Source organism: Gymnogyps californianus, chromosome 17 (genome assembly GCF_018139145.2).
Source record: "Gymnogyps californianus isolate 813 chromosome 17, ASM1813914v2, whole genome shotgun sequence".
Taxonomy (NCBI): domain Eukaryota; kingdom Metazoa; phylum Chordata; class Aves; order Accipitriformes; family Cathartidae; genus Gymnogyps; species Gymnogyps californianus.
This window is the reverse complement of record NC_059487.1, coordinates 13,441,788-13,469,692: the sequence shown is the minus strand read 5'-3', so window position 1 is coordinate 13,469,692 and position 27,905 is coordinate 13,441,788. Positions and strand designations below refer to the sequence as shown.

The 27,905-nt window shown below is 43.5% G+C and overlaps 1 protein-coding gene across 1 annotated transcript in view; it reads right to left on the bottom strand.

Moving 5' to 3' along the window:
- The window catches only part of CDH4 (cadherin 4), a 468,444-nt gene that overhangs the window by 102,499 nt on the left and 338,040 nt on the right, over positions 1–27,905 (bottom strand). The window lies entirely within an intron of this gene.

The window sequence follows — 27,905 nt, the reverse complement described above, 5'->3', positions numbered from 1 at the left end:
TTTATTCATGATGATTCTCTAGGAATCATTGAAATTCTGAGTTTTTGCCTTAGATGTGGAAGAATCTATATGCACAAAAAATGCTGTCTACATGTTACTGAAACCCTAGGCTCCTTAAAGTGTCCAAATTGTTCAGCTATACCCAGAGTCTCCCAGCCATTAATCACTTCTGAAAATGCTGTCTGCAAGCTCCCACATCATGTTCTCAGTCCCTGTGACTGTGCACACAAATACTCCCATGAAATGTGAAGAACAGGGCTGTTTGCTCCCTCTTTGTCCAACCCTGCTGGCTCGCCAAGGCAAGGCCGGGAATGCCCAGTGGGATGTTACCATTTCATTTGACTATTTGTTGAGGAAAAGCGTGTTTGGCACATTGCTTTTGAAACCCCTTCCCTCCCATACCTTGAGAACAACACCACAAACTGAATACAGCATGACAAATTACCTGAACCTTGGATACAGAGCCGAGAAAATAAAAAAGGGAGGTTAATATGTTGTCCTAGCAACCCTGACTATCTCTTTAAACCCAAATTTAATTTTCTGATCAAATGCTGAAAGAAGTTCTTGCAACAGCATGACTATTCCTGAAAGAAAGTACAAGGTACAAATAAATTACCACCCCCCGCACCTTCACAAACTGTCTTGGCAGTGTAAAAGCGACGTGCATAAATTCTTCCCTAACAGGTCTATGAATACAACAAAGTAGGGGAAGATAATAGAAATCTCGTAGCTGAGTGCACGTTAGCATCTCTGCTATGGCAGCTGCACGCTCGGAGGAGCCCGAGTGGGCTCAGTGGGACGCAGGAGGCCCCTGCACCCCCTCAAACAGCCCCAATTTGGGGAGCGAAGGTCGTTTCCCAAGGGAAGAGGAGGCTCTGCTTGTCAGGCAAAGGAATTGGGACGGGGCTGTGGGCTGCTCTCGCACTCCTCCCGCATGTGACCTACCGCTATTTCTTCCCCTCCTGAAGCGGGAGGCTGACAAGATGCTGAATGTGTCGGTGCAGAATAATATCAGATGCCCTGGCTCTGAGAATCTCCTTTGATGCCTTTGTCCAGATCATTACCAAGTTTGTACACTGTTTTCTTTGTACTGCCTCCACCAAATAGTCTGCTCCTGTTAACGGCTAATAATGTCAGTTATTACTAGACACTGCCAGGATTGATTCGTGCTGCACCTACACTTCTGGAGCTGAAGGTCAGGGAATAGAGACAGTTTCATCTGTCTTTTCTCTACAGGATTCACTGCTTGTTTAGGCTATTAGTACCAAGGAAAACTGATTGGACTTACACTGGTATAATCACTTAAAAGAGGTACTGGGGACATTGTGAAAGTGCCCTCATGCTGCACACAACGGTTCATACAGGTTTTTGTGGGCCCAGTGGGTATTTGTAATAGGGACCCAAGTAGACAGGCATGAATCCAATTTTCATTAGCAAATCTGTGGGTGAAAAAGAGTATATTCAAATCAAGCTTTGCTTGCACAACTGTGGTTTTAATGACGGCAACCAACTCACCAGTTCAGTAACCGAAGTCTACAGTCCCCATTTTCAGAAAGTCAGCTTTCACCCTGCCAGGCAGAAAGGGCTGAAAATTGAATTTAGGTGAACGTCTGTGCAAATGTATAGCTCAACTCAGGGAGTTTAAGCTCTAACCCACTACGTACACGTTTGTAGCTAGGCTTAAGGTAAGTGAAAATGTAGGAAGCTGCCGCTGGACCTCTAGCTTTGAGCCAGTGTGGGGTTCCCATCTTAGAAATTAAAAAGGGTAACATGGGACGCACAGTTGTGTGTCTGTCTCTATCAATGTGTGTCTGCACAGCTCCAAAGGGCCCATAATGTGTCACAACAGAACGAGCCCTTCATCCAAAGTTTTTCCTTAACAAAGGTGGAAGGAAAAAAACCCCAAACCCAAGGTACCTGCACTTCGCCTGCCTTTTTGCTCACTGAAACACGGGAGCTGGGAGGGTCTCCCCAGCCCCAGCCCCTGCCCCAGCCCGACTCAACTATGGCTGTAACTTGAGCACAAGCACCAAAGAGCAAACTAGTCTCTCTCCAAGGAACTAAAATGGAAGTAATTTTAACCTGAATCACAGAAGGGGACAGTCTGTTAGTTCTTCGTGGACATTTTTCTGCTCTATTTCCTGTTGCATATAGTACCCAGATCCCATTGTGATAGAAGCATTAGAAATGCATAGAGAGAGACAGAAACAGGGAAAAGGAGCCTGGATTTAAATATTCAGTGCTAAAGGCACTATATTTTATTTTCAGGAAACGCAGATAAACAGAAGCTCTCTAAGAAAGCTATGTACAGTTTAATAAAGTGTATGCTATAGGATATCCTTGCAGCACTTTTATCAGCATTAATAGGGTCTAAGCTGTCTGTATGTAAATCATTGCAGATCTAGGAGATGAAATATATCATAAGATGCACACGACTTCCCCAATTATACTAAGAAAAATCCATGAGCTAATTTTACTGCATTGAGCAAAACAAAGATGGGGAAATAAGTTGCAAATATTCAGCAATGACTCATTATTGGTTGTTAATTGCCATCATACTACAATGGTTTGCCTGTTACCTGTACTTAATTCCTCTTCCAGTAAGAATACAAGGATGTGAAGTGTTAAAAAAAAAATCACGTTAAGAAGTAGCACTTGTCACAGAAAGTTGCAAAGACCATTGACAATGAAGCATAGTACGTATTACTACTAGGGAGATATTCATTGCACAAAGGCACGTGCTTTTTATATTGGAACATGTAATTTTAGCACTGTTAATGAGATTTTAAAAAAAAAATTTTTTTTTTTCAGTAATCCTGTAACATTTTGACCAAAGGTTTCATTTGCATAATCCCCAGGGTGCAATTTAGTAAATCTTGTTGAGAAGTTAAGAACATTATCTGGATACAATGTAAGGTTTACTTGTTTTGTTGAAACCATTCCTGGAGCAGTTTACCATAATAATAATAAGAATAAAAAAACCTCTATTCCCAAGGAGCTCACTAGATCAGGAGAAAAAATTACTAGTTGGGGGAATTTACTGGCTCAGAAGAGAGTTGCTTTTTCCTTCATTTTATGCCTGGGAAGTGAGAAGATGGTAACATATCCATACGACAATCTTCTGACTGGAGAACATACACACGGATTTTTTTTCATTTATCTTTCCTGTTATAATGCAGTCAAGAGGTATGCAGGATTCTGGGTTACAGAACAGATGGCAGAAGGATAGTTCTTAGCTGCATTTATACATTTTTTCACTTGGAGAACCCTTGAGCTTTGAGCTTCTCCAGCACCAGGCACGGTACAACACTGCGTATGACGATGTAAGCAGGACGGATGCTGATGGCTGATGACTGTCATAAGAGGAATTTGCCTGTAAAGTAGCTTTTATTCTCTAAAAACCCCCTCTGGGATGGAGCTTAGAGTGGATTGTTACACTGGTGAGGGAAAACGCCCCAGATCGAAAGGCAATTTATGGTGGAAGATGTGATCCTCTGATCCTATCCTATCTCATGAACACAGATGAAATTTTCCACGCAGGAACCCTGGGATGCTGAGTATCCTCACCTACGCTGACAGATACAAATGGACCACCTGGGAACTGTGGGACCAGCCACCAAAGCCATGGAGGGAACCTGCCGCAGAGCTGGGCACCGAACTTGCACTGCCAGACCTCCGCTTAGCTGTGGCAAGTAAGGACACAGCGGCCTCACAGCCCAACAGCAAAGCAGGGGGCTGCAGAGGGGTTTGAGCTCGAAGCATTGAGGCACCATCCCAAACAGAGCACAAGGGCTGCAGTCAACATTTGCAACTCAGGACCAGAACACTAAGAGCCTGACTCGTCTCTCATTTCTACAGAGTAATCCCAGGAACAGAAGAAATCGGTGTGATTTCACAGATGGGTATTTTCCACTTCAGGTTCTGATATAATAACTAAAACGTGTGAAAATGAACACTGCAACTCTTGAGATAATAAAGAGCTAAGCCCTTCAGAGCTGGCTTTCTCCTTTGTAGCAATGTCCCATTTAGATGGGCTTTAAAAGCAGCCTGCTTGTGACACAGGACTGCATCCTGCTTTTACAGATAAAATCTTAGGCTTCATGCATCTCCATCAGAATCTACTGGGTAGCTAAACTGATCCTGCAAGTTTTACTGGTAAGCAAAATTTCAGTTGATGAGCTCCTCTGAGGTACCAGATTTTATCACTCCGTTTGGCTCCTGTTGATCCATATCCTTCTTAGCACTTCCACTTCTCGCTGCAGGGTTTTGAATTTACAAGCCCTCTCATCTTAGCAGATGACAAGAACCACCACAGATCCCTGTAACTCTCCTGCACCAGGAGCAGAGGCAATGCAGACTACGGAAAGCTGTACGGTCAGCAGATTGGAGGACACCAGCGAGTCCACACATTACACAGTTTTTGGAGCATGACATTGACAGAAAAAAGTGGCTCAATGGAGATTGTTTAGATATCAGTAAAGGAAATGCCTGGAAGCCTAGGAAACTGGGTGTGTAAGGAAAGGCTGAACAAACAAGGACAACTGAGCCTACAGAACAGAAGACGGGACTGTAACAACAGTATTCCTGTACCTAACAACTATATTCAGAGGACTTCATTGAGCTGTACATGGTCTGGGTTCTGCCCATCACTCTGTGATGGTATATGTCAGTGCCTGGGAATGTATCTAGAGAAAGCAAAGCAGGCCATTTAGACTCTGTTGCATTTGCTATCCACAGAGCAAACTAGAAAATAAATTTCCTTTGAAGTTCTCCAACTTGCTCTATAACGTATGGAGTTAAGAATGCCCTTCAAAAAATGCTTAGTTTCCCAAATCTCCCATGGAATACCACGCAACATTTGCACTAACATGACCTGGGGAGACTTAGACTTGATTTTTTTGTTTTATAAAACCCATTATAATTATTAATGAACACATAAAATAATGTAAATGATAAGCAGTAAGTGTCTTTTATTATTAAGCTCTTAGCTATTTTGCCCATTAAGAAAACCAAATTAAAATAATTGAAGACTATAATCTGTCATGCATTCAAAATGCTCCATAGAAATTCAGACAGGCAAACATATTCAAAGTCTTTAAAAGAGCACACTTAAGAGTCAGTCTAAGCATTCCAGGATTGGCTCATTAATTTTAGTGGAAATATTTTAATTCAGCTACTCTTACTGCTTATTGAAATCCTGGCTAAGGACTTATTTATTTTTAACTGAATCTGCAATATGTTTAAGACTCATTTGTATAAAAGTTCTTAACTCTTATTTCACAGTTGTTTTAGAAGCCAGTAAAGAGACACATCTCTAGGCCTGTATTTCCAAACAAATTACTGCGTGCTGCTTAAAGAAGCACATATGGTTTCAATAAATAGATGCAAAAGTCAAATGGACAGAGAAAAATTAAGACAGATTTGGAGACCCAACCAGGTTAAGGTGATATTTATTAACTTCTGTCCCCTTTTATCACACTTGCCAATAATCCCAAGCTACTTCCCAGAAAGAAAGGAAAAAAGAAAACAGAAGGTCCTCTAAAACACTTCCTCTGTCTTCAGAGAAAATCATCTATTCTGCACCTTGCAAAGAGGATGCTTTGACATGGCAAGAACAGCTATCATGTTTGAATAAAAGGAATACTTCCATTAACTACAACACTGGGCTTAACAGCAGCCTGCAAGTCTTTATCCACTACTGGACAAAACAACTATCAGTTGAGCTAAGTTTCCCATGGCAGTGGTATTTGCAAGCAAGGTTAAGTAGGAAAAGATCTCTATTGGCAAAGAAAGAAAGGATGGAAATGCACATTTGTAATTGTGGATTTCTTTCTTCCCTCAACAGGGACTGGTTTCATCTCATACATAACTTTCTAAAAACTTTGTATCTGGTCTAAGCCAGATAAACAGAAGACAAGCAAGCCCTTCTAGATTGAAATCCATCCTCCTGTCTTGAACGCTTCAGTACACATCAAATTTCCTGGGAGAAGTGGTTTTCTCTTTCCACATATTGTAGAGAGAGAACCAAGGACTACGCTTAGACTAGATGCCTAATTTTTACGTGGTTGAGATTCACTGGGATGAATGCCATTCTTCCTGCAGTTACAAACAGCATTTAGCTACTATCATTACTACTATGCAAGAACTTAAGTTTCTTCCTCTTCTTTAAAATACAAATCCAAAGCCAAACTGTAAAAACATTCCCTTTGTCCCAATGGCTGGATGTCTCTCATGTCAGGTTAAATCTTCCTCTGGTCCAGTTGAAATCTGTGCAAAGTGATTTATAATGTATTTATTTTGATGATAAAACAGATTAAAAATAGTACGTCAGAGAGATTAAAGCTGTCATTTAAGTTATTGATGTAACTGATGATGCAGCCTGCATTAGAGAAAGAAATGAAACTATAAAATGCTTGAACCCAAAAGAGAAGAACCTCTCACATGCCCAGCTTGCGCCCTGCCGCCTGCAGAGGAACCCGTTCCCCACCCAGCTCGCCTGCTTCTTACCAGGAGGAGTTGGCTTCCTCTGCACTGACCCTGCGAGTGCTTGGCTAAGGCGCTTCACCAAATGTCCAGTTGCTGAAACCTTCCAGCATTTCACAGGTCCTTTGGCTTTCACGCGGCTCCCTCTGTCCAAGGGCTGTTCTCCAACGCAGCAGCTCCCTTCAGGCCAATTATGTCCACGCGGACACATTTCTCCGGAGCTTTCCCTATGCCTGTTGGTAGCTTTGACAGTCTTCACTCCCTCTCTCCCTTCCAGGTTTTTTTGAATTGTTTACCAGGGTTTTTCTCCTCTGCCTGGACGAAAATGTAACATCGAGCAGATGGAGAACAGGAAAATATAAATCAGGCTCAATAAGGAGACCATAATGCAGTGGGAGAGAAGAATTTCTGCCTGCGATTCTGGCCAATAACCGTGTGTGGCCCCATGCATAAGTACAGGATGAAAATGAACTTGTCAGACTCATGGTCCAATTCAAAACTACCATTATTCTGCTTGGGATAAAAGCAAAATAACAATCCCTTTGCCTAGGAAACTGAATTTTGTACATGATCAATGAGAAGCTACAAGCACAGAATACCTGGTACGCAGCAGTGCAACCAGCCTCAGGATCTGCTGCATTTTAACTTTGCTTTCCTACCTGCTGAAACAGCAAAGAATTTATGTTTTAGCATGAGTTGTCTGGACACAACAAGACTGAGGTCTGCAGGATTCGTGGGGCCAGTCTGCTCTCTGCGTAACTCTCCAGTTTGGCCAAAGTTTCCGAGGGGTGACTTGGGACCGACAGCAGCTAAGACGATGGCAGCCCTGCCAGGTCTCTGTCTTTACCAGTGAAAACTCGGTAAATTGCAATTTGTTGCATGGTCTTCATGATTAAATAATTAAGCAATTTTCATTACTTGCTATTATGAAGGTCAAGAAGCTAATGTGCCTGTATCAGGAACCGGCCAATGCTAATGGATCTTCCACATCTAATGGTAATTGATACGGCAGAGTAATTTCTAAAACAACATGTGCCTTTCTTCAGGCCTTTTGCAGCTGGTTCAGTTTTTAAGTACTCCACTGTGGAAATGCTTCAGACTGTAGCAAGGTGAGTGAGAGGGAGGAGAGTGGCTCTGATGGGAAGAGAAGATCATTAAGGATCAGCAGAATACCACCATGTGACCAATGTCTTATCACTGCCAGAATGTTGATAGCAGAAGCAACAAGACTCGTTTTTACTACTCCCTCTCTTATCTCTCTTACAAGAGAGCAGATTCTTCAGTGCAGTGACTGAAGGCATCCCAACGGAGTTGCATGTGCCGCTATCGGGTGAATTTTGGCCCTGAAGAACTGAGGCTGGTTCATACTGTGCAAGATGCAAGTGGCTGATATTAACTAACTGGAATTTGAACCAGATGCACAAGCCCTCCTCTGCTGTAGAGGATGCTCCATGACAAAAGGTCAAAGAAAATACCTCTGAGAGTTCAAAACACACTGTTCTTATTCCTGTGCTGGAGGAGTCGGGACAGGCAAGAGAAGATCATCCTTCATAATCTATTTATGAAGGACTACACACTGTTATCCTTACATAGGGTACCATCCTGCAGCACCTTCTTGCAGCTGACCCTACTGCTGTCTGCTATGGCTATGCCTAAATGAAGACTAAGTCAAGAAAAATAAATGACAGTAGTGGGACTTTGTCCTCATTTCTTATTGAAGTGTGTCTGCCCTGAAGCCTTATGTCACGTCTGCCACAAAGTCAGCCTGTCAAAGAGAATCCAGCACCTTTCTGGGTAAAACTGAGCAGGAAACCCGAGTGCTCAGTGCAGAAGATAAACAAGGGTAGCAAATACTGACCTACACAGGAGTAACCTGATCACTGTAACTAATGATCGAAGCCCTCAGCTAGTATAAATCAGTGTAGACTCACTGGCTTCAAACAGAGGCATGCTAATTTATTTCAGCTGAAAATCTGGTCCATGGCGTTTAAAAATTAAGCTGCACGGCAGAAGAACAAGTGAAGAATGATCTTTGTACAATGACATGCAGCAATTTAACACAAGCAACATTCCCCTCGGTAGGACAGCGAGCTTGGACACAGGGAAAAAATATTCAGTGGGGAACAAACACACTTGTGTCCTCATGAAGGGAGTTTTTCCCAGCCTCAAGGGATACAACTGGTCTTAGTATGACCTTTGCTTTTGTAATGAGCTCTGGCTTTCCCAGTCATATATTGCCATGCATTGAATTCACATTTTGCACGACACCTAGAGATACTACTGATCTTGGAGAAGTGGTGCTGTGGCATGATTGCGAATGCTAGTCTCAGCATAAAATTAAGCTTTTGAACCTGTCCGCAAATAGCTAACAACAGGAAACAACAATAAAACCCTCTAGTGTGTATATTTTGGAGAACAAAATCTGCTGAGGCTCATGTTTGAGACACTGCTTTGGGATGCTTGCAGAGCAGGATTTAAAGCTCTGCAGTTCTCAAAGTCTCTCTAATAAGTTTAATTATACAAAAAGCAAACCCATTCGTTTGTTCTATAGGGTAGATTACATGGCACAGTTTATACAGAAGTTATTTCAATGGTCAGTAAAGGGAAATGCCAACTGTGAGGAGGCAGAAAATGAAGTTCTCCCTATGCACTACAGAAGCAATGCTAACGGGCATCAGTGCAGGTCTAGACTCGATGATCCTTATGGGTCCCTTCCAACTTGAGAAATTCTATGATTCTATGATGTATTGTCCACTGAACAAAGCCAGTGTGAGATGACTTTGGTCCTAGGACTCATCCTCATATGTTATGCAGACAAAATATGGGATCCTCTATAACTTTTCCCTGATGGCCAAACTCTGCCCATGGATGGATACATATGTTTAGTTCTGCAACAGGTAACAGCAGCTAAACCGGACATCCCAGAGCTGCGTTCTTCCTTCAAGTAACTGCCGAGCAAGACACCATGAGAACTCTGTTGTCAGGAAAATCCAGCAAGGTAACAGCAAACAGGCAGAAGTCAGGCACGTGCACCCCAGCCCACACCGCACGATCCAGCACTGTGCCCACACGTACACATTTGGTGTGCACGTGTACAGCTACATGCACTGTGCACCAGCTGCCCATGCAAAAATGCTGAAGACCAGCTACAGGCACACACCGCCACGTGCACACCAGCTCCGTTCCCCACCACCTACAAGTGCCAAGCCCCCCGCACCCCTCTCCCAGGCAGCTCTCCTCTGCCCCAGCCGTCCTGTCTCATCTTCCTGCAGCTCGGTGGCTTTGCTAAGGGTCCCCTCGGCTGCTGCAGCTCCTGCGCTCGGGCCCCACTTTTCAAAGGTACCTTTCCCTCTGGTGTGGGTGTCCTCAAACGCCCATCATTTCTGCAAATCTGCTTTGTGCATTAGGGACAGAAGATTGCCTTCTAGGAAATTTCAAACCTAACTGAACTGTGCTCATTTGGAATGAATTCACAGGGCTGAATTTTTGGCAAGTTCTTCTCTTTCATTAACTGTACTTCTGTGTGGGTTAGATCCGAGACCCTTGCTTACTTTGACTTGAATTCACGTTAGACTTATCCATATGACTTATTGATGTGCTTCCTGTCCACACACTTTTAACACAAGAGGCAGACAGGCCTGCTTCAGGACATGGCGCCATATATTTAAAAAAAACCAAACCAAAAACCAGCAGTAATTTCTGACATGTTTTAGAGCCTTCTTACATCTCACTTCCATTTATGGCACATTCTGTTTTGAATTTAACCCCCCAAAGCCAGTAACAGTCCTCAAAAGTCACAAGCACAGACACAACCACAAGCCTCCCACCCTCCAAAAACCCCAATAACAACCACTGCGTTCACATAGGTAGTTCTGTTTGCAGAGGGTGCAAAGCACAGGCACCTGAACAAGCGGCTGAGCAGCCGTGCTCCTGAGTGGGTATCTGCAGACGTACCCATGCAAGTACACCCAAATACCACAGAGGCAGCTAGAGGGGCTGTGCTCCTGTGCGCCCGCATGCGCGGCTCCGGTGCACCGCAGGTGAAACGCACTGCAAGGTAGCCTGGAGCTTCATTAATGCTTCAAAGACCATTACTTCCCAGGATCTCAAGAGGCTCACCATAAGAAGTCTTCCTATTACTAATAATTTGCAGGGGGGACAAGTTAATTTGCTGATGCCGTTTGCCTTTCCCAGCACTTCCACAAATAGGTGCAAGGTGCAAACCACTCGCTCAGATTTTCTGTGCAAACCCACAGCTTGGTGGACTTGGCTAATAAGGATGGTGGAGTCCAGTCTGATCTGGGATGCTAGTGCTCGACTGCCTTTTTAATTGCAGATACTCTGACAGACATATTGAATTTCTTGTTTAATTTTTTTTAAGTATTATTAATTGGTAATTTAATTTCCGATCTGGTGAATTACATGCAATTTGTCCACCATCAGTTAAATGACAAGTTTAGAGCAGAATAGTTTAGGTAAGCAGATTGTCAGTGCTTATGGCTCTAAGACATAATTATGTACAGCCAACTGTGTAACGCGCTTGAAAAAATTATAAGTCTAGGCACAGAAATTAAAATTATTTCAAGATGAAGTTGTACAAATACAGCTGCAAAAAGCTGCAAAATCCTACTAATTTATTCCAACTGTAGTGGGTAGTGCAGCAGGGTTCCAGCCCCCGCCGCCCTGCCAAAGAAAGTTTAACTGTAACACGCAACGAATCAAAGGCTGGGTGTTTAAATCTAAACACGGCTCCAGAAAACCATTTCAGTTATTACTTATGTACTCACAAACTTCTGGGCACGTGGTGGGTTGACCCTGGCTGGACGCCAGGTGCCCACCAAGGCCGTTCTATCACTTCCTCCTCAGCTGGACAGGGGAGAGAAAATACAATGAAAGGTTCATGGGTCGAGATAAGGACAGGGAGATCACTCAAGCAATTACCGTCACGGGCAAAACAGACTCGATTTGGGGAAAAAAAAATTAATTTATTACCAGCCAAATCAGAGTAGGATAATGAGAAATAAAACCAAATCTTAAAAACACCTTCCCCCCACCCCTCCCTTCTTCCCAGGCTTAACTTTACTCCCAATTTTCTCTACCTCCTCCCCCGAGTGGCACAGGGGGACAGGAATGGGGGTTGCGGTCAGTTCATCACACGTTGTCTCTGCTGCTCCTTCCTCCTCAGGGGGAGGACTCCTCACACTCTGCCCCTGCTCCAGCGTGGGGTCCCTCCCACGGCAGACAGTCCTCCACGAACTTCTCCAACGTGAGTCCTTCCCACGGGCTACAGTTCTTCACGAACTGCTCCAGCGTGGGTCCCTTCCACGGGGTGCAGTCCTTCAGGAGCAGACTGCTCCAGCGTGGGTCCCCCGTGGGGTCACAAGCCCTGCCAGCAAACCTGCTCCAGCGTGGGCTCCTCTCTCCACGGGGCCACAGCTCCTGCCAGGAGCCTGCTCCAGTGCAGGCTTCCCACAGGGTCACAGCCTCCTTCGGGCATCCCCCTGCTCCGGCGTGGGGTCCTCCATGGGCTGCAGGTGGAGATCTGCTCCACTGTGGACCTCCATGGGCTGCAGAGGGACAGCCTGCCTCACCATGGTCTTCGCCACAGGCTGCAGGGGAATCTCTGCTCCGGCGCCTGGAGCACCTCCTCCCCCTCCTTCTTCACTGACTGCAGAGTTGTTGCTCTCACATCTTCTCACTCCTCTCTCCGGCTGCAATTGCTGCTGCGCAGTTTTTATTTCCCCCTTCTTAAATCTGTTATCCCAGAGGCGCTACCACCGTCGCCGATGGGCTCGGCCTTGGCCAGCGGCGGGTCCGTCTTGGAGCCGGCTGGCATTGGCTCCATCGGACACAGGGGAAGCTTCTAGCAGCTTCTCACAGAAGCCACCCTGTAGCCCCTCCGCTACCAAAACCTTGCCACGCAAACCCAACACAGGGCATCAGGTAACTTGGCATAATGACTTCTCAGCGTGTCAGGGCAAACATTAAATGCTAAATTACCGTATGTCAGCTTAGGGTAGTTAATAATTCTACCACATCTCGGACAACTTGAAGGCTTTTCTGAAACTGCTGTCAAATCGAATCTTTCCTTCGATCAATAAAGCAGCACAATGAAATACGCTATTGGTGGTGTCTGAAAGAACAGATTAGCAAAATACTGTAAATGCAACTGGCAGGGTCTAATGCCATTTCTTAACTGGAGATCCCCAATACGCGTATCAATACTTTGAATGAGGCAACCCACATAAGGAAATGGCACGTGTCTGTACGTCACCTATCTATTTCTCTGTTATGTGCACTTCTGGTTTGGCACCAAAGCCCCCCTACGGCCCCAGAGCTGCATGTTACCTGCAGATCTAACAGGCAGCAGTTAATTACAGGAGCAATGTTTGTTCCACACCGCTGGGTCTATCAGTTGCAGCCGGAGTAGTAAAATAGAGAAAGACTGCAAGCATAGCGAACCCGTCTGACCTTCCGCTTGTTTTCCAAGCTGCGTAACAGAGATATCTCTGGCAATACTGAGAATAAGGACCAGCAGCAATCTCTGGGAACAGCCAAATAAGGTAGGAAATGCAGAAGTCTGCACGCTGGGCTTTATTTAAAGGAGTACTACCAACCCCAAATTGCACTTCTGCCGTCACTTTTACTCTCAGTCAAGTACGGCTACAACTAACACACGTTACTACAGTAAGTAAAACAGATTGGAAGGAAATGTTATTTCCTCTTTGCATTTGACAGCATCAGTGACACATTTCAAGATATTCAACACTGGCAAATCAGGGCCAGATCGTCAGTGCAATTGTGTTCCTGCCAAAGCACCTGAAACATAAATCAAATTATTTCGACGGCTCGCTGCACATCTTACTATGAATATGCAGAAAACCTGGCCCTGGCTTCCCATAGTGCAGCCACAGGTCATTTGTAGCCTCTGTATGAGCCCTGGAAAAGATTTTTACCTAACACAAACTGAAAGCAAAGGCGTTGCATTGCAGACGACTTCACTGTGCAGCACCCACCCTGGTCCTCACTCCCACGAGCAGCCCTCCAGGAACAAAGCTGGGAAACCCTGCTCTAGTTTCTTCTTTTGAAGCACAAACGAAATCTGAGCTCTTACAACATTTCTGCGTTTTCTCATGCTCTTTGGTCTGTTCACTATATCCACTGTTGTGTTGGATTTTATAGTTCAATTGTAAGTCAGAAATATGCCCTCTAGGTCTTACAGATCCATCCCTTCCAGTACACACAACTTCTTAAAGCCTTTTTGGAGACTGGTGACAGCAGGAGTGAACCTGAAACACGGTGGTCCCCAAAAACCTTTAAAACCATCAGCATTGAGTAAAGGAAAACCATTTCTTATAGCACATTTTTTTGAGCATTTTGTTTTTTTTAATTCAGGTCACTCCATCTGATCCTCTGTCCCTGACAGATTCAGTCGTAGTGGTTGTTCTCAGGCTGCAGGGCCCTGAGAAAGTGATGTGAAAGTCACTGGCGGCAGGGAATTGCCTTCATAATACTTTCAATTTTAAAAAGTTGATAATGACACAGGTCCTGTGGGAACTGGGAGGGTTGAAAATAATCCACCAGTGAAAGAATTGTGAGCTGCTGACTTTCAGCATTTAATCGGGATGGAATTACAGGTCATCTTCCTCTACCAATCCCATACATACTCAAAAGGTGATACTAAAAAGGAATAGGTTATTATTATTTCATACAGTATCTTTTTTTATCAGACAAAAAACATATTAAAAGAAAACAGTCTGTCACATACCAAAATCAGGCGGCTGCTTTACAAGCCGTGCCGTGCTCTCCAAGCTAGTGTAAATCAGCATGGCTTCTTTTAGTTCAGTGGCTTTACACCGATTTCCACTGGCTGACAAGCTGACCCAGTATTTTTGTGGTGATTAGAGTGGTATATTGCTTCATGTTTATTTCTAGGAAAGCTCAAAGTTGGCTCTTGTGCCTTTGAGAAGCTGGATGTATGCGGGGAAATGATGTTTCTTCAAACTCTAAATCTTCAGGACTTTTTTTTCTTTTTAATAAGAAGCAGGAGGAAGATTTCCTGACCCTCTGAACTATCCCTGGTTTTGAATATGCTACATGGTATGCCTGTAAACAGAAGAAGAAAGCTCTTATGCGAAACTTCTTAAACTGCAGAGGATGACGGACAGCAAATGGGATGCAAGCCAAGGAACATGACAATTAGCACAGAGAAAGTTTTCAGGGTTTATTCCATCAGTCAGCACTTAAGGAGGCTTTGAAGGGGAAAAAGCATCCTTTTATATATTAATCCACTACTTCTGCACTTTCTCCCTATTCCCTGGATTTAGTGCTTAGCTGCTAAATATCTATATGCAGAGCTTTATTAAGAGGAGTTGGTTTACTTTCTGAAAGATTCCACATCCATTAGTTTATAGAGAGAAAAAAGGCAAAATCATTTTGCCTACCGCAATATCCAGAGTATAAATGACGATTTACTCTTCCCCAGCTTTTAGTACTTAAAGATGGGGATGGGAGAAGAGCTAACATTTCTTGCTATGATATTTCTGGTCATCACCTTACCGAAGAGTTGGGTTGTGCTACTGATGATAAAGGAACTCAGTGAAAGCAAAGGGAAAATGCCCCACGTTTCACCCCCTTCCTGTTCTGTCTTGGCAGACTTCACATCTGAAGAGGCACCTTACTGTTCCAAGATAAAATATTTTCTTTCTTCTTTAAAAAGAAAAAGTTCTCTCAAGCAAGAAGTTGGGCAACAGCAGGGGACAATGCCATGCCAGTATTAATTAGCAAATTCCAAATGAATCATAGTTTGTGCTTAGCAGGGTATGCTTGGAAACCATGTGAACTTTTAAAATGCTGTGTTGAGCATAATAGTTGCAGCTTATTTTTATATATTTTTTAATAAGACTAACAAAGAAAGAGTCGCTTTGGAAGGGCATCTTATTCTTTCCCTCCATGGTCCTGTTCCCAGGCATTTGTGCTCTTGCCCAACTCTTTATTCGGAGGATGACACCCCCCCTTAGCTCATCCCTTTTGGTTCGAGGCCACTACTGGGGGACAGCATTTTTCCTCTAATTAAGAGGTGGCATGTGTGGCTGTCCACACTGTGCCCTGAATCACCTAGCAGGGGGTCCACTGTGACATGCCACACTTGTCATTTCTGCGGCTCTTTGATCCCAAGTCCCCAGGACTCCAAAATTTGCCTTCCCCACAGAGGAGTGGTGCTCCTGCCGCCTGCTGCCAAGCTGCCTCTCTATGCCAGGGCTCCCACCGCTCTGCAGGTCGGTGCTTTCATGCACCCAACTCCCTGCCCCAGCATGGGAGGCAGAACTGGGTAGTGGCTACATATGGCAGGAACTGCAGCGACAGACTCTGATCTTAATTTCAGGATTATTTAGGTTGTGATTGAGCTGGGGCACCTGCCTGTGCAAGGCTTATCAATTCTCTTTGATCTGGAAGACTATGTGCATCTGTGTCAGACTGTGAACTTCAATTTCAATGCAGAGCTTCGTTGCTGTTTTTCCTCTCTTTCACTTCTATATTGAGTTTAAAAGACACAGGAGTTGAGAAAAGAAACTGGTGCACCAGTACAGGGTAAGCAGCAATGGGAGGTTGTCAGCATTCACTCAGGTAGCATGCAAGGGGAAAAAGATGCCCTTGGCAATCTAAGAAACGCCAGCATTTCAGCTCCGAACTTCAGGGTGATGGTGAACAAACAACAAATCAGACCGAGAGCATCTTTGACCGCCTGACTGAGTTCCCTCAAAGGCTTGGGAAGTCAGTATAGAAAGGTTTCACTGGCTACAATTGAGAGGGCGGCAGAAAGACCGCACAGATATCCAGCATGCGGCCAGACCAAGCCACAGCCGACTGGGACATGGTGCTGGCGATTCAGCTTCAGAGGGGAGGATGGATGAAACACCCCAGGTGTCCTTTCTGCCATAGGAGACCAATGCCACCTTCCAGAGAAGAAGCTCTTTCAAGGTGAGTAGAGGCAAGGAAAGACACTGCAATTTTTAAAGGATCATGGTCTGAACACAAAGCATGTTCCAGAGCAATAAGAAAACCCATACAATGAAATGTTATGATTTTTTCCTAGGCCTGTGTATTTCTTGAACCAGCTACAGGAAGAGCAGTCTCAGGAAGCGTTACTAACCCCGTCTACCTGTTGGCTGGAAGGAGGAAGAAAAAAAGGAAAAACAAAGAAAATACAATCCCCTTCCCATTCTGTACCAGGATAAGCCTGCCGCTTGCAGAAAGCAGGCTGGGGAAGGATTCAGCTACTCAAACGCACATCGCACAGCGTGGGTTTAACTTAACTCAAACCTGTCCACCACGATTTAGCAAGAATGGCGATAATTGTGAGATTCACATGTCTCCTTACGCCTTCCCTTACCCTGGCAAACAGAATTGACCGTGCGCAGAAAAGCTGGGGGCTATCGCAACCTAAAGAACAACTGCAATGTCCACTGGGATCCAGAACATGCAGAGCTATTTTAATCAAATTACTATCGATTAGGGACAAACTAGAGTCTATTGAAGTTAATGGACAGATTTCCATCGACTTCAAAGGGCTCTGGAACAGCCTGTAACACAGAAAACAAGCAAGTATCAAAATGAGAAAGTGCATTTTAGTCTAACCCTAATTGCATGAGATGAAAGAACTGTTTCAGCCAAAACTTTTTGAAACTATTCTGCCAGAGACAAATATCAGACATCTCAAATGGTCAAAATCCAGCAAAGCTACCAGTGAATAAAGAAAGAGTCTGATAATAGCAAGTGTGGCCAGCTACGGGTACCAGAGACCTACAAACAGATCTATTAGCTCTACTGACAGCTATGGAAGACCTTTACTAAATTAAGTACGAAAAAAACTTTGCAATTTTGTGCATGTATAGATATATACACTAATTTAGTTCTCCTTTCCACTCAAACTTATTTTCTCTAAGAAAGAGGAGATTTTTTCTTCTTTTTCCCTCGAAAACTGTTAGTGTTTAATTCCACACTACAAATGTATCATTTGTCCTTTTGTCTTCACAGGACCTAATCATCTTCTCTGAGGGATGAATACGAAATCATGACACAAGCAATATCTTTAAACTAGCCTCTCTTACTGCCTAGAACATTTCGTTGTCTTTAAAGCTATGTATTTATGTGACAGCCAGACATCCATTAAAACCCACAAATCTTAAGGCCTATGAGGTATAAAAGGGATTTCTTCTTTCAAATTTTACAAGGGAAAAATCAGGCCTGAATACTGTGGGGTCATGACTTTACTGACCTTCACAATATTAGGTTCTTCCCAGAGTTCGTGTAATTAAGCGTTGAGTCTGTGGAAGAAATAAGTTTTTTTCCTATTAAAGAAGCTAAACTGAGAGAGTACTTTACATAGCTTGTAGGGACCAGCAGCACCATATTGTTGTCAACTCCACCATTACACTTCCCCAGCTTTCATTCATTCAAGAGGTTTAGCAGGTAAACAGATAAATCCCACTTGAAGTCACTTGTGCCGTGCTCAAATGGCAGTGGAGGCTGTACTGGCTTTCTTGATCACACAACAGTTGAGAAAATTTGAGGCAGAAATTAAAGGAAGCAAGATTTTGGGTTTAAATGCTCCATCCTGTCTAGTTCCTTCTTCTGTCAACATTCAACGGGACGTTTTGCTCAAAGTGTACCAGAATAAGTACCAGAATCTGCCCACAAATATATTTTTTTTTGATGGAGGGATGAAGATCCCAGCACCACCATTACCAACAGAATGCAAATGTCCAACAAACATCTAGCTACCAGAGCCCTGATCGCCAGGTCTTTTGGTAGAGAAGGAGCCAGAACATTGACCACCAAGGGCCCCAGGCCCAAGGCTTTCCAGACAAACCCTTCCTTCATAAAAACCCTTTGAGAAGTACAAATGCAAAGCACAGCAGTAGTTGCTGGGAGCTCCTTCTCCAGCTATGCTGCCATTTTAAACTGCAATGTTCACCCAGGGGAGATGCTGCTTATCACTTTCCTTCGTGTTGCTCCCAGCTAAGTGTCACCTCAGTGGTCATCTCAGAGTGTGCGACTGGAGCACTGACCAAAGAGCGTGTACCTCTACGCTGCTTCAGATATCTTTCGATCCCAGTCATGGTTATGGTTCAAGCATCTCTTAATGTCCTATTATCTGTGGATCACTGACAGGGTTGATTATAACAGTTTGACATGACTCCAAAGGAGCTGTTATGGTCTACTGTACCAATAGGTACCTAGGGAGCCTTTAATCCACAGATGCATGTGTAACAACAGCATACTAAAAACACAGTATTTTTTTCTCTTGAAAGTTGCTACTGCTAAAGCAGTAAAAAGAAGCAAAAGTAATGCTCATTGTAAAAATAAAAGCCCTGTCATTTTTCACATGACAAGAGCACAAAAAAAGTCTGAAACCCAAGATTTTTCCCCTTTCAGTTGTAATATAAAAATGATCCAAAATGTTTACGCCAGGAGACAATTTGGAATGACTTGTTTTCCTGCTGAGCTATAATCTTGGTCAGCGGGAATGCTACTGATGTGACTCAAAACTGTATTGCTGCTGTACTGTGAAGGAAAGAAGGGGCGAACTGTCACAGTTCTTAAATTAGCAGAAACGTTTTTTGTGTGTATGATGTGTGACAGTATGAAAATAAGCATGGGGGAAAATTGTTTGTTTCCCTTGGAAACTGGTAGATGGATTTGATTAAGAAAAGTCTACTTCCATGTTAGGTTTCTCATGAGGATCCTGAATACTGCAGAGACAGGCGTGGTGTGAATGCACACATACAAAGATACTGTTTTAGCAACAGAATTGAAATGATACATAGAATATACAATTACAACTTAGAAAGTCATAGGCTCTTGCTTTTTTCAGAGCACATTCTTTCAAAGCACTTATTTGTTCAGTGAGGTCTATGAGATGCTGTATACCCACAGCACAGAGGCATTCACATTTGTTTTCCTGGAAAATGCTGTTAAAAAATTATTTGCTTAATAAAGAATTCTGTTTACAAGAAAGGAGTTAGAAGATGCTTTGGAAACATTTGATGGCTCGTTCTTTAGGCAGTATCTTTTTGCAGATACAAAATAGTTTTCAAAAAGGAGTATAAGGTGCACAAACATCCAGGACCTCTGATGAGAAGAACGCCGACTGTTCAATCCTATTCCCATTTAGTCCTGACACAGAAACACATCCACAAAAAGTTTTGCAAGAGAATAAACATCCTTTATGCTAGCAATTAAATCTGTACTTGTACAAGGGTCTTAATGTTTCCACTGACAGTCATGACAGAAGAGTGTCACTATCTCCTGAGAATTTTAATAAAAAATTCTTGAATGTAGAACTGCACTTGTGTGACTTTTCACACTTCAGTCCCTAGGTCTTCAGAGGAAAAAAAGGCTGGGTTACAAACCCCATACAATAAACAAACATTTGACAGTATGTTTCAAAACATTATTTAAATAGCGACTTCTCTTCAAGTTATTAATGCTTTTAATATGGATTCTCATCTCCTCTTCTCTTTTTATTACTTTAAGTGTCTTTCTGGTTATTTAAAGAGTTGTGAAAAGAGCTGGTCAGCACTCCAGAGCTCCCACTGCTCATCAGCGACAGATGCTGACCATAAAGTTAAAGCCAACACAAAAAAAACCCCAACCCAGAAGCCTTTTTTCTTCTCTCAGGGGAGGGAAGGCAAACACATCCATACCTCCCTGTCCTGCTCTTCCCAACTTCGTACCGGAGAGCAACACCGAGCCAGCACTGAGCTCGCCGGCTTGTTTTAACTAAGAATACGGGTGCATGAGCTATTTGCAACTATTAAGCACTGTCTTACCTGGACCAAATCTGCTGTCCCATCAGCTCCTGGGGGAGTGCTAGAGAAGCCCACGAGAACATCGTGCATCCTCAGAAGAAGAATCTGCGGGTGCTTGAGCAGCGTGTGCCCCCTCCCCTCATACTGCACTGCCCTTTCCTCAGGGCAACAGCTGGCTTTGACAGCCTGTGTGTTTGATGGCGTGGATATCACACACATGGGAAAAGGGTCACGGTTTCCAGATCATCTGGTGGAGTAATGGGAGGAGACAGCTCCCCAGGAGCAAGAGCCAGAACATCTCTGTGCTCTGACATCGCGTCAGGACACTGGGACAGTCAAAAGAAAACCAGAGATCTCCCGTGCCCTGAAACATCTGGTCATCTACATCAGACCAGTGGCGGTGTCAGACCATGCCAAATGAATCTGAGCTTCTTTCTTGTTTGCTTCATCTTCCGCACCTTCAATCTGAACGAATTCAAAGCACGGATCAGCTGGTGAATTTTTAGTGATCATGAAAGCTGGGACCATTAAACACAGGCAGAACAGCACAGATACAGTCCAAAGGTAAAAAACTTCAGTCCTATCTTCTAACATACCTACTAGTGTAGTCCCAGGCTCTTGGTAATAGCTTCTTATCCTGACATGCCGCATGTTTATGTAACATTTTTCACATTAACAGCACAGCAAGGAAATAAAGAGCCAGACAGTTCATGTTCATGAGTAAACTATGTATACAAGGAAAGCAAGAGACCTAATTCATTCGGAGTCTGATCTCCAGGGATGCTTTAGATTATTGCCCTACAGGATGCCTAGAGTTTTTATTAAACTTAATGGTTTTCCTAATACCAAAATGCTACTAATGAATAATATGGCTGGATGAAAAAACTTTTATAAAGTCACTTGCAACTGGATTAAGTGTATCAAGATGTTTTCTTTGATATTGTCTTGTCAGTTCATATCAAGTGACTCTTCCATGCTTTCATGTCAGGTAATTCCCAAGAAATTCATGGCTACAATCTAAAATAAATGTGTGCCTTTCAAATCAGTGAGAGCTGAATGATAGGAATTTTAAATTGCTGGGATAAAACTGCTAGCTACTTCATAACACGCATGCTGCTTCCAGATTTAATACCTGCCTTTTCAAACACTATCAATTCACTTAATATGTCAGTGGGGAATAACATTATTTTATTTTCCTTTATAAGGATCATGAACCATTTTCTCTTACAGAAATGTACCAATTACCCACATGCCAATTGTCCCAGACACACTCTGATCTTACAGCGTGGACATTCAGTTCAGACGCACACAAAGCTTTCTGATCCTACAAAAGAACCACTATGGGCTAAATTCAGGACTGATGTAAGCAGGCAAATTTCTGCTGACATCAATGGAACCGCACTCCTCAACGCAGGTTCTGAGTTTTGCCCTCTGCCCCAAGAATCTGACAAATGCCGATGGAAGTCAGAAAGAAACCTTTCATGTGAAAAAATACCTAATTTAAGGAATTAGCAGAGCAAAGCCATAAAAAAAGAGGCTAGAAATAAGAGACTTCATTGTTCCACTTATGCTGGGATAGGCAAGTTGTGACTTACTCTGCCAGCTGGGACGTTCGACGACAGGGAATTACCGCTGGGGCAAGGCAAGCGGTTTTGTACTGCTCCCTGCCCTTGCAGGATCGCTTGGCACGAGGAGCGCAACGGGAAAAAGGGAGCCAGTCTTCAGGAAAGGCTGCGTTCAAGGAAACACTGAGGGGTCAGGTACACGCGGAGGCACAGCTTGACCACTCAGCGTGTAACACTAGATTCAACACCTACAGGGCACAGCAAGTTAGCACCAGAACTGGAAGCCATGTAGCTAAGCCTGCCCTCGCTAATTGGTCCTGCTGAGAATTTGGGTATATTAGCCAGGGCAGAGTGCCACACTAATGAAGCTGTACTGCTTCTGGGACCGGGGCTGGTAGCTCTGCAGGGCACTGCTCGGTGCTGGGCAGGCGTTCCAGGCTGCTCATAGCCACCGCGGCCATCTCCACCTGCTGCTGCCCCGCGCTGTGTTGACATACCCTGCGACTTTGCCACGGGGAGCTCTGCCTCCTGCGAGCGCTGATGGTAAAACAAGCTCTGACCGGATAAAGGAGCTTCGTTATTCTGAAGTTGCATTTGCTGACTACATCCCAGAGCTACCAGCTTGCTTTACCTTTTGCAGGCTCCCGTGGAGGAGACAGGGCACTGCTCTTTGATCCCGGGAGGGCTGGCAATGCTGGGAACTCTGCAGCAGGTCCCTGCCAATTTATTTCTGGTCATGAATTGTCCCACTGTTTCAGCATTGTTTACAGTGATTTATTCAGAGTATATCTGCATATACATTATATATGCAGCTCTCACCAATGCTTGGTAGACCTTATTCTGCATTGATGGGGATGTGCTGGGAGATATGCCAAACATAGTTAGCAGAGAGTATCACATTGTACTTGGAAGCATTTACCTTGAACTTACCCATGCCTTTCAGCAAGGAATACTCATCTGTCCTGCTCTTTTGAGAGCTATTAATACAGCTCCAGTTTAGGACTTTACCTGTCATACCATTGATGCTAACACAGGTTACAGACACAAATATCATTCTCAACGGACTGATGAGCTAACTGTGATATCCTAAGCACTGGGGGTATCAGCCCAAAGAAATAAACAGTGTTTTTTAGACTTCAGATGTTTTTGAGATCTAGGTGACACATTAAGAACTGAACTGTAGAAGCCAGTGTTTCAAAACCGAAAGTGCTTTGCTCCTGGGGACTGTGCATTGCATGATATTGCTCAAGGGTAAGAAATGATGGGATCCTCAGACTGAAGCCATCACAGAGCTACAGTCAAAGCTCCAAGCTCACATGGTGCTCTTTGCCCCCGCAAGGTGTCCTGCATCTGGCAGTCCATTTTTATGATATCCACAAGAACAAATGCTACTCTTCGTAAAATTTGCTTCAATCAGCTGAAAGGTTAAAAACAGGGCAGACTTCCTTAAGAAACAGGGCTAAAACCAAATCACACTAAAATTATTCCTCTGATTTCCAAATGTTCAGATGCCTCACACTGACCAGCCTGACTGAGCTGATGGTAAGCTTGTGAGCACCTCTCCAAAACCCATGTTACCAACCGTGCTGGAACAGCTCTCGCTGAGTTGATCTGACCCCCATTTGTAAGGCTGGTACAACATTAAGATGAGTACATGGAGCAAAACCATAACGTGAGTCCAATATTGAACCAGACTATACATTTGTGTGATACTGTGGTAGGGAAAAATTAGGAAAAAGAGATGGGAAAGAAATCAGTCACAGCCACATGATAAAGGAGAAAGATCTCACTGTATCTGCAAGACTGTAGTGTAAAACCTCTATGAGCCAGTAGGAAAGATATTAATGAGCATCAGACAAATCTAACAGTATCAAAAGTAGATACCAAACAGGATGCAAATAATGAAAGAGAGAAAAAATGCGCAGTAAGAGAATAACGATACTAAAAATGGTGGTTTATATCTCTTGGACCACAAGTAATAATTTAATTTGCACTGACCTTCAAGAACCAGTCAGAAATTTGATTTTAAATAAGCAGGCTGCAGCGTTAGTGCTCATTCACAGAGCAGAATCCTGCTTGTTTCCTCTTAGCGGCAGCTGAAGATGAGGGATTGAGGGGACAACCCCCTCTTGAATTTTTCAGCCGTTCCTGGCAGACGCAGGGCCAGGTGATAAACCCCACCGCACTGCAGGAGCCAGGGATGTGCTATGGCTGACTTGTTCCCCTACAACCCAGTTGTTTCATAGCATATTCCTCTTTTTAACAGGTTGCTCTAGTATTGATTCAAATCAGTGAGAGCTGTATTGTTCCCCCAAAGGATTTGAGTGTTACATAGGACGAACGTTTCAAAAGACCTGATCCTCCTTATTTTTCACACTTATTCCCAATGACGCAACAGGAGAGAGCTTGAGGCTTCCTCCATATTCCTCCCTTTTACTGCTATACCTTAAAAACATTTCAAGAAGCTATCCTCAGTTGGCAGTAGCATATTGGGCAGCCAAATTTCTCCATGTAAAATCAGCTGGCGGCCACTCAGCGTGGCCTCCTTGGACGAGTGCCCTCCATGCAGGCTGGCAGCCCCCACGGCCGGCAGCCAACATCTCAGGGCTTCTGCTTGGACAGGGCTCTTCTTTGTTTTACTGGTCTTCATTTCGTTTTCATTTTAATGTGATGGTAAAAATTTTATCTGATAATCTAAACAAGGTAATAATTTTGCACTATAAAAGTGCCTGTCTTCCGTTGTTACTGCCACCATCATATATTGGAGAGTAATATTTGCAACATTATACAAAATTGTTATTCTATTAAAATGATAAAATGGCAGTGGCTTTATTACATGAGTGATTTTCCAGGCACTGAGATGCCCTTTACTGCAGACAAGAATAATAAACACATTATTCACCAACATATTAGGGAACAATCCTGTGATTTTGGAAAACAGTTGTAACAAACAAGTAAGTTATTACAGCGACATGCTCAGGAAACATAGCCCCAAATCTTATCTACTGTAACTAAATACTGCTAATAGCCAGGGACTCTGCCTGCTTTGCACTTCAGCAGTTTGTTCCCAAGAAGTTGGCAAATCATAAAACAGACACAGAATTGTTCATGCACTTTTTTCAATCCCATCTAATCCAGGCCTTGGGATTTTAACCCTTTATTCCTACTGAAGTCTTACGGATTTACCATCTGCTGCTGCAGAATCCACAAGGATGAAGAAGGGGAGAGGATTAGATTAATTAACAAATTCTAATCCTAAAACAGCGTTGGCGATGTCAGGGCTCTTCGAATTTAATGAGGATTTAAAGTAGCGCTGACTACTTCCCCATTAAAAAGGAGGAAAATAATGTCACATTATCACATTCCCAGCCTCTGCCCACCCTGCACAGCACTCGCGGAGCATTTTATCTGACGGGGTCCATTACAGGGATCGTTCGGTTATTTGAAGCACCTTCCCAGCCACGTCTGCACCCAGGAACACAACCCATCTGCACAGGCCAGAGCTATGGCAGGCTGTTGCTTGAAAACATTATCAAGGTTACATATATTATTGTACATCCGCTAAGTTTTTTACAAGGTAATCCTAAATCAGGTAATAGAACCTGATACATCTGACTGGCAAAGAGACCCTGGATTTTATTCCCTCCTCTTCACTAACTCAAATGGACGTGCATCCATTGCCACCCAGAACTGGCCGACAGTCTGTGTCTGCAGGTAACGAATAGGAAGGTCAAAAAAACATAAACACGACACCTTGAGATGTCTCAGGTCACCAGTGACTCCAGTTTAATACCAGGACACAGCGAACACAACATGGGAAGGCAAAGCAAAGCAGGTAGCACTTCAGCAGGGAAAACACGGCATTCCCCTCCTAACATGTTTTGTTCTTGTCATAAAAATCAAGTATGGGATGAAAATCAGACCATCACCTGCACTTAAAATGATGTCTACCTACACGCAATGCAGTGATGTACAACATGCCCTCTCTGCAGCAAGCAACGTTATGATGTGGAATAGAACAACAGTCCAGACCCACACGCCATTAAAAGCACTCGACTTCTTGGGGTAAAGTGCAAACTTAAGCCATGTTGGGAAGGGAATTTTACCAGGGGACCTGGGCCCTTTGCACTGAGAAGCAACTTTAAATTTTCTGACATTGCTGTGAATTTGGAAAGGAAACATATGGAAACCAGATGACATATTTCACAAACCGCCAAGCAGATTTTGCGTGGTTTTAGAGAACATGTACTCCAGGGAGCGTCCACAGCAACTTGATGGTCTTGATGGCTAACAGTTGTTTTGCATCTTTATGCAGAAGAACCGAGACATGATCATTCATCTGTCTCGTGTTTCCATACAGGTGCACGCGTCCCAGCCATGCTAGAAAGACAGATGTTGCTAGCAAATGCCTTTTAAAGGAAGGAAAATAACGGGAGGCAGGGAGAGAGACTACTCAAGTGGATCAGAGGTTTGGACTGCTCTCCCTCCCGGAGAGCCCCTATGGGTAATGCAGATGCGCTGGCTGCGGCAATCGCTCCTTGGAGCACGGAGTCTTTATGGAAACTGTACACTACACTGCAAACGAAATCAGTTTTCTTATTAGTCTCCATAGTGGAATAACCAACTACAGAATTCATAATATCTAGAGACCAGTGGCTACATTTTGATTTTCAAGCTTTTGAAACCTCTGTGCGCAAACAAACTCTTCAAAACAAATGCAAATTTGGCAGTTTATGCAACAGTGAAAGTCACTTGGGGGGATTAAAGGCTGATGTACTATCAGCTGAGAAAATGAGTAACCCTGAAACACAGAACTAGAGCTCCAACATTTGTATATTGATCCTCTGTAAACTAGTGCTGCAAGTAGATTCTGAAGGACACCAATTCCTTAGTTTTTAAGCCTTTTTTTTGGAGAAAGCTGAAGAGATTTGACTGTTTACATGTCGTGAATCCCATTTTCACAAGCAGACCCTGAGTTTTAGAAGCACAGCCTGTAGCATACAGGCTCCAGATTACATTATTAAAACGTACTGATACCAAATCTACTGAAACCAATGGCAGCCTTTGAGGTCTTGTCAAAAATTAAGCCTGTAGCATTTTATGTACATTTTGATGCTTGCTTTAGAGGAATGATTCACTGCACAATGTGATGCATTTGCAGATATTCCTCCGTCTCTGCACCCTGAAAGAGGTAATGGGTGATGAAGTCGTCTGAATCTTGACCAAACAGACTATTTGTTCTTTTCTAAGGATGGCTCCCCTGCTCATCAGGATGAGAACACATAGCTGCCAGTGAGTTTAAAAACATCATTTCAGAAACTGAAGAAAAACTTAAGCAACAGAAACCTGAATCCCATTCAAATTAGCCTGTCTCCTTTGAGACATACTGCTAGCCTAGCAAGAATAAAAAACAACTTTCCCTTCTGTACATTGTTCTTCAGAATACTGTTATCTTTAAGACATTTTGCTCACTTCTTGAGAAGGCCTTATCAGGAAGGCACAGTATGTTATAAAGACTAAGTAACCATGCACCCAAAATGTGTGTGTGTATGTGGGTGCATATCCACTGGCAGAACTAAAATAGATTTAAAAATACTTCCACATAGCCAAATAAAGCTGAAAGATGGGCTGGTAATTACATGTGCATTCCAAGTAGACTACACACAGTGGGGGGTTTAAAGCATTCATATAAACTATACCAATCAGCACAGAAAGGAGGAAAAGAAACACTGAGGACATCAAATATGACACTTCTGTATAACTGATACACACGAGTACTAAATCATGGCAAAACCGTGCCTTAGAAGACAGGGACTAAAATGTCATCCTAAAATGAGTTCCATCTACAGCTTTGCTGCCTCCGTAAATGTGTATGATCATCTTAATGATGCATTTTGGGGGGACATGATAAATGACAGAGTTAAAAGACCCCGTGGAATGTGAATACATGTGGAGATTTTCCTCTGGAGGAAAAAACGTATTGCAAATGAACTGGAGTACCCCACGTTGCGCAGATTTTTTTTTAATTGTGTGGTTAAACATG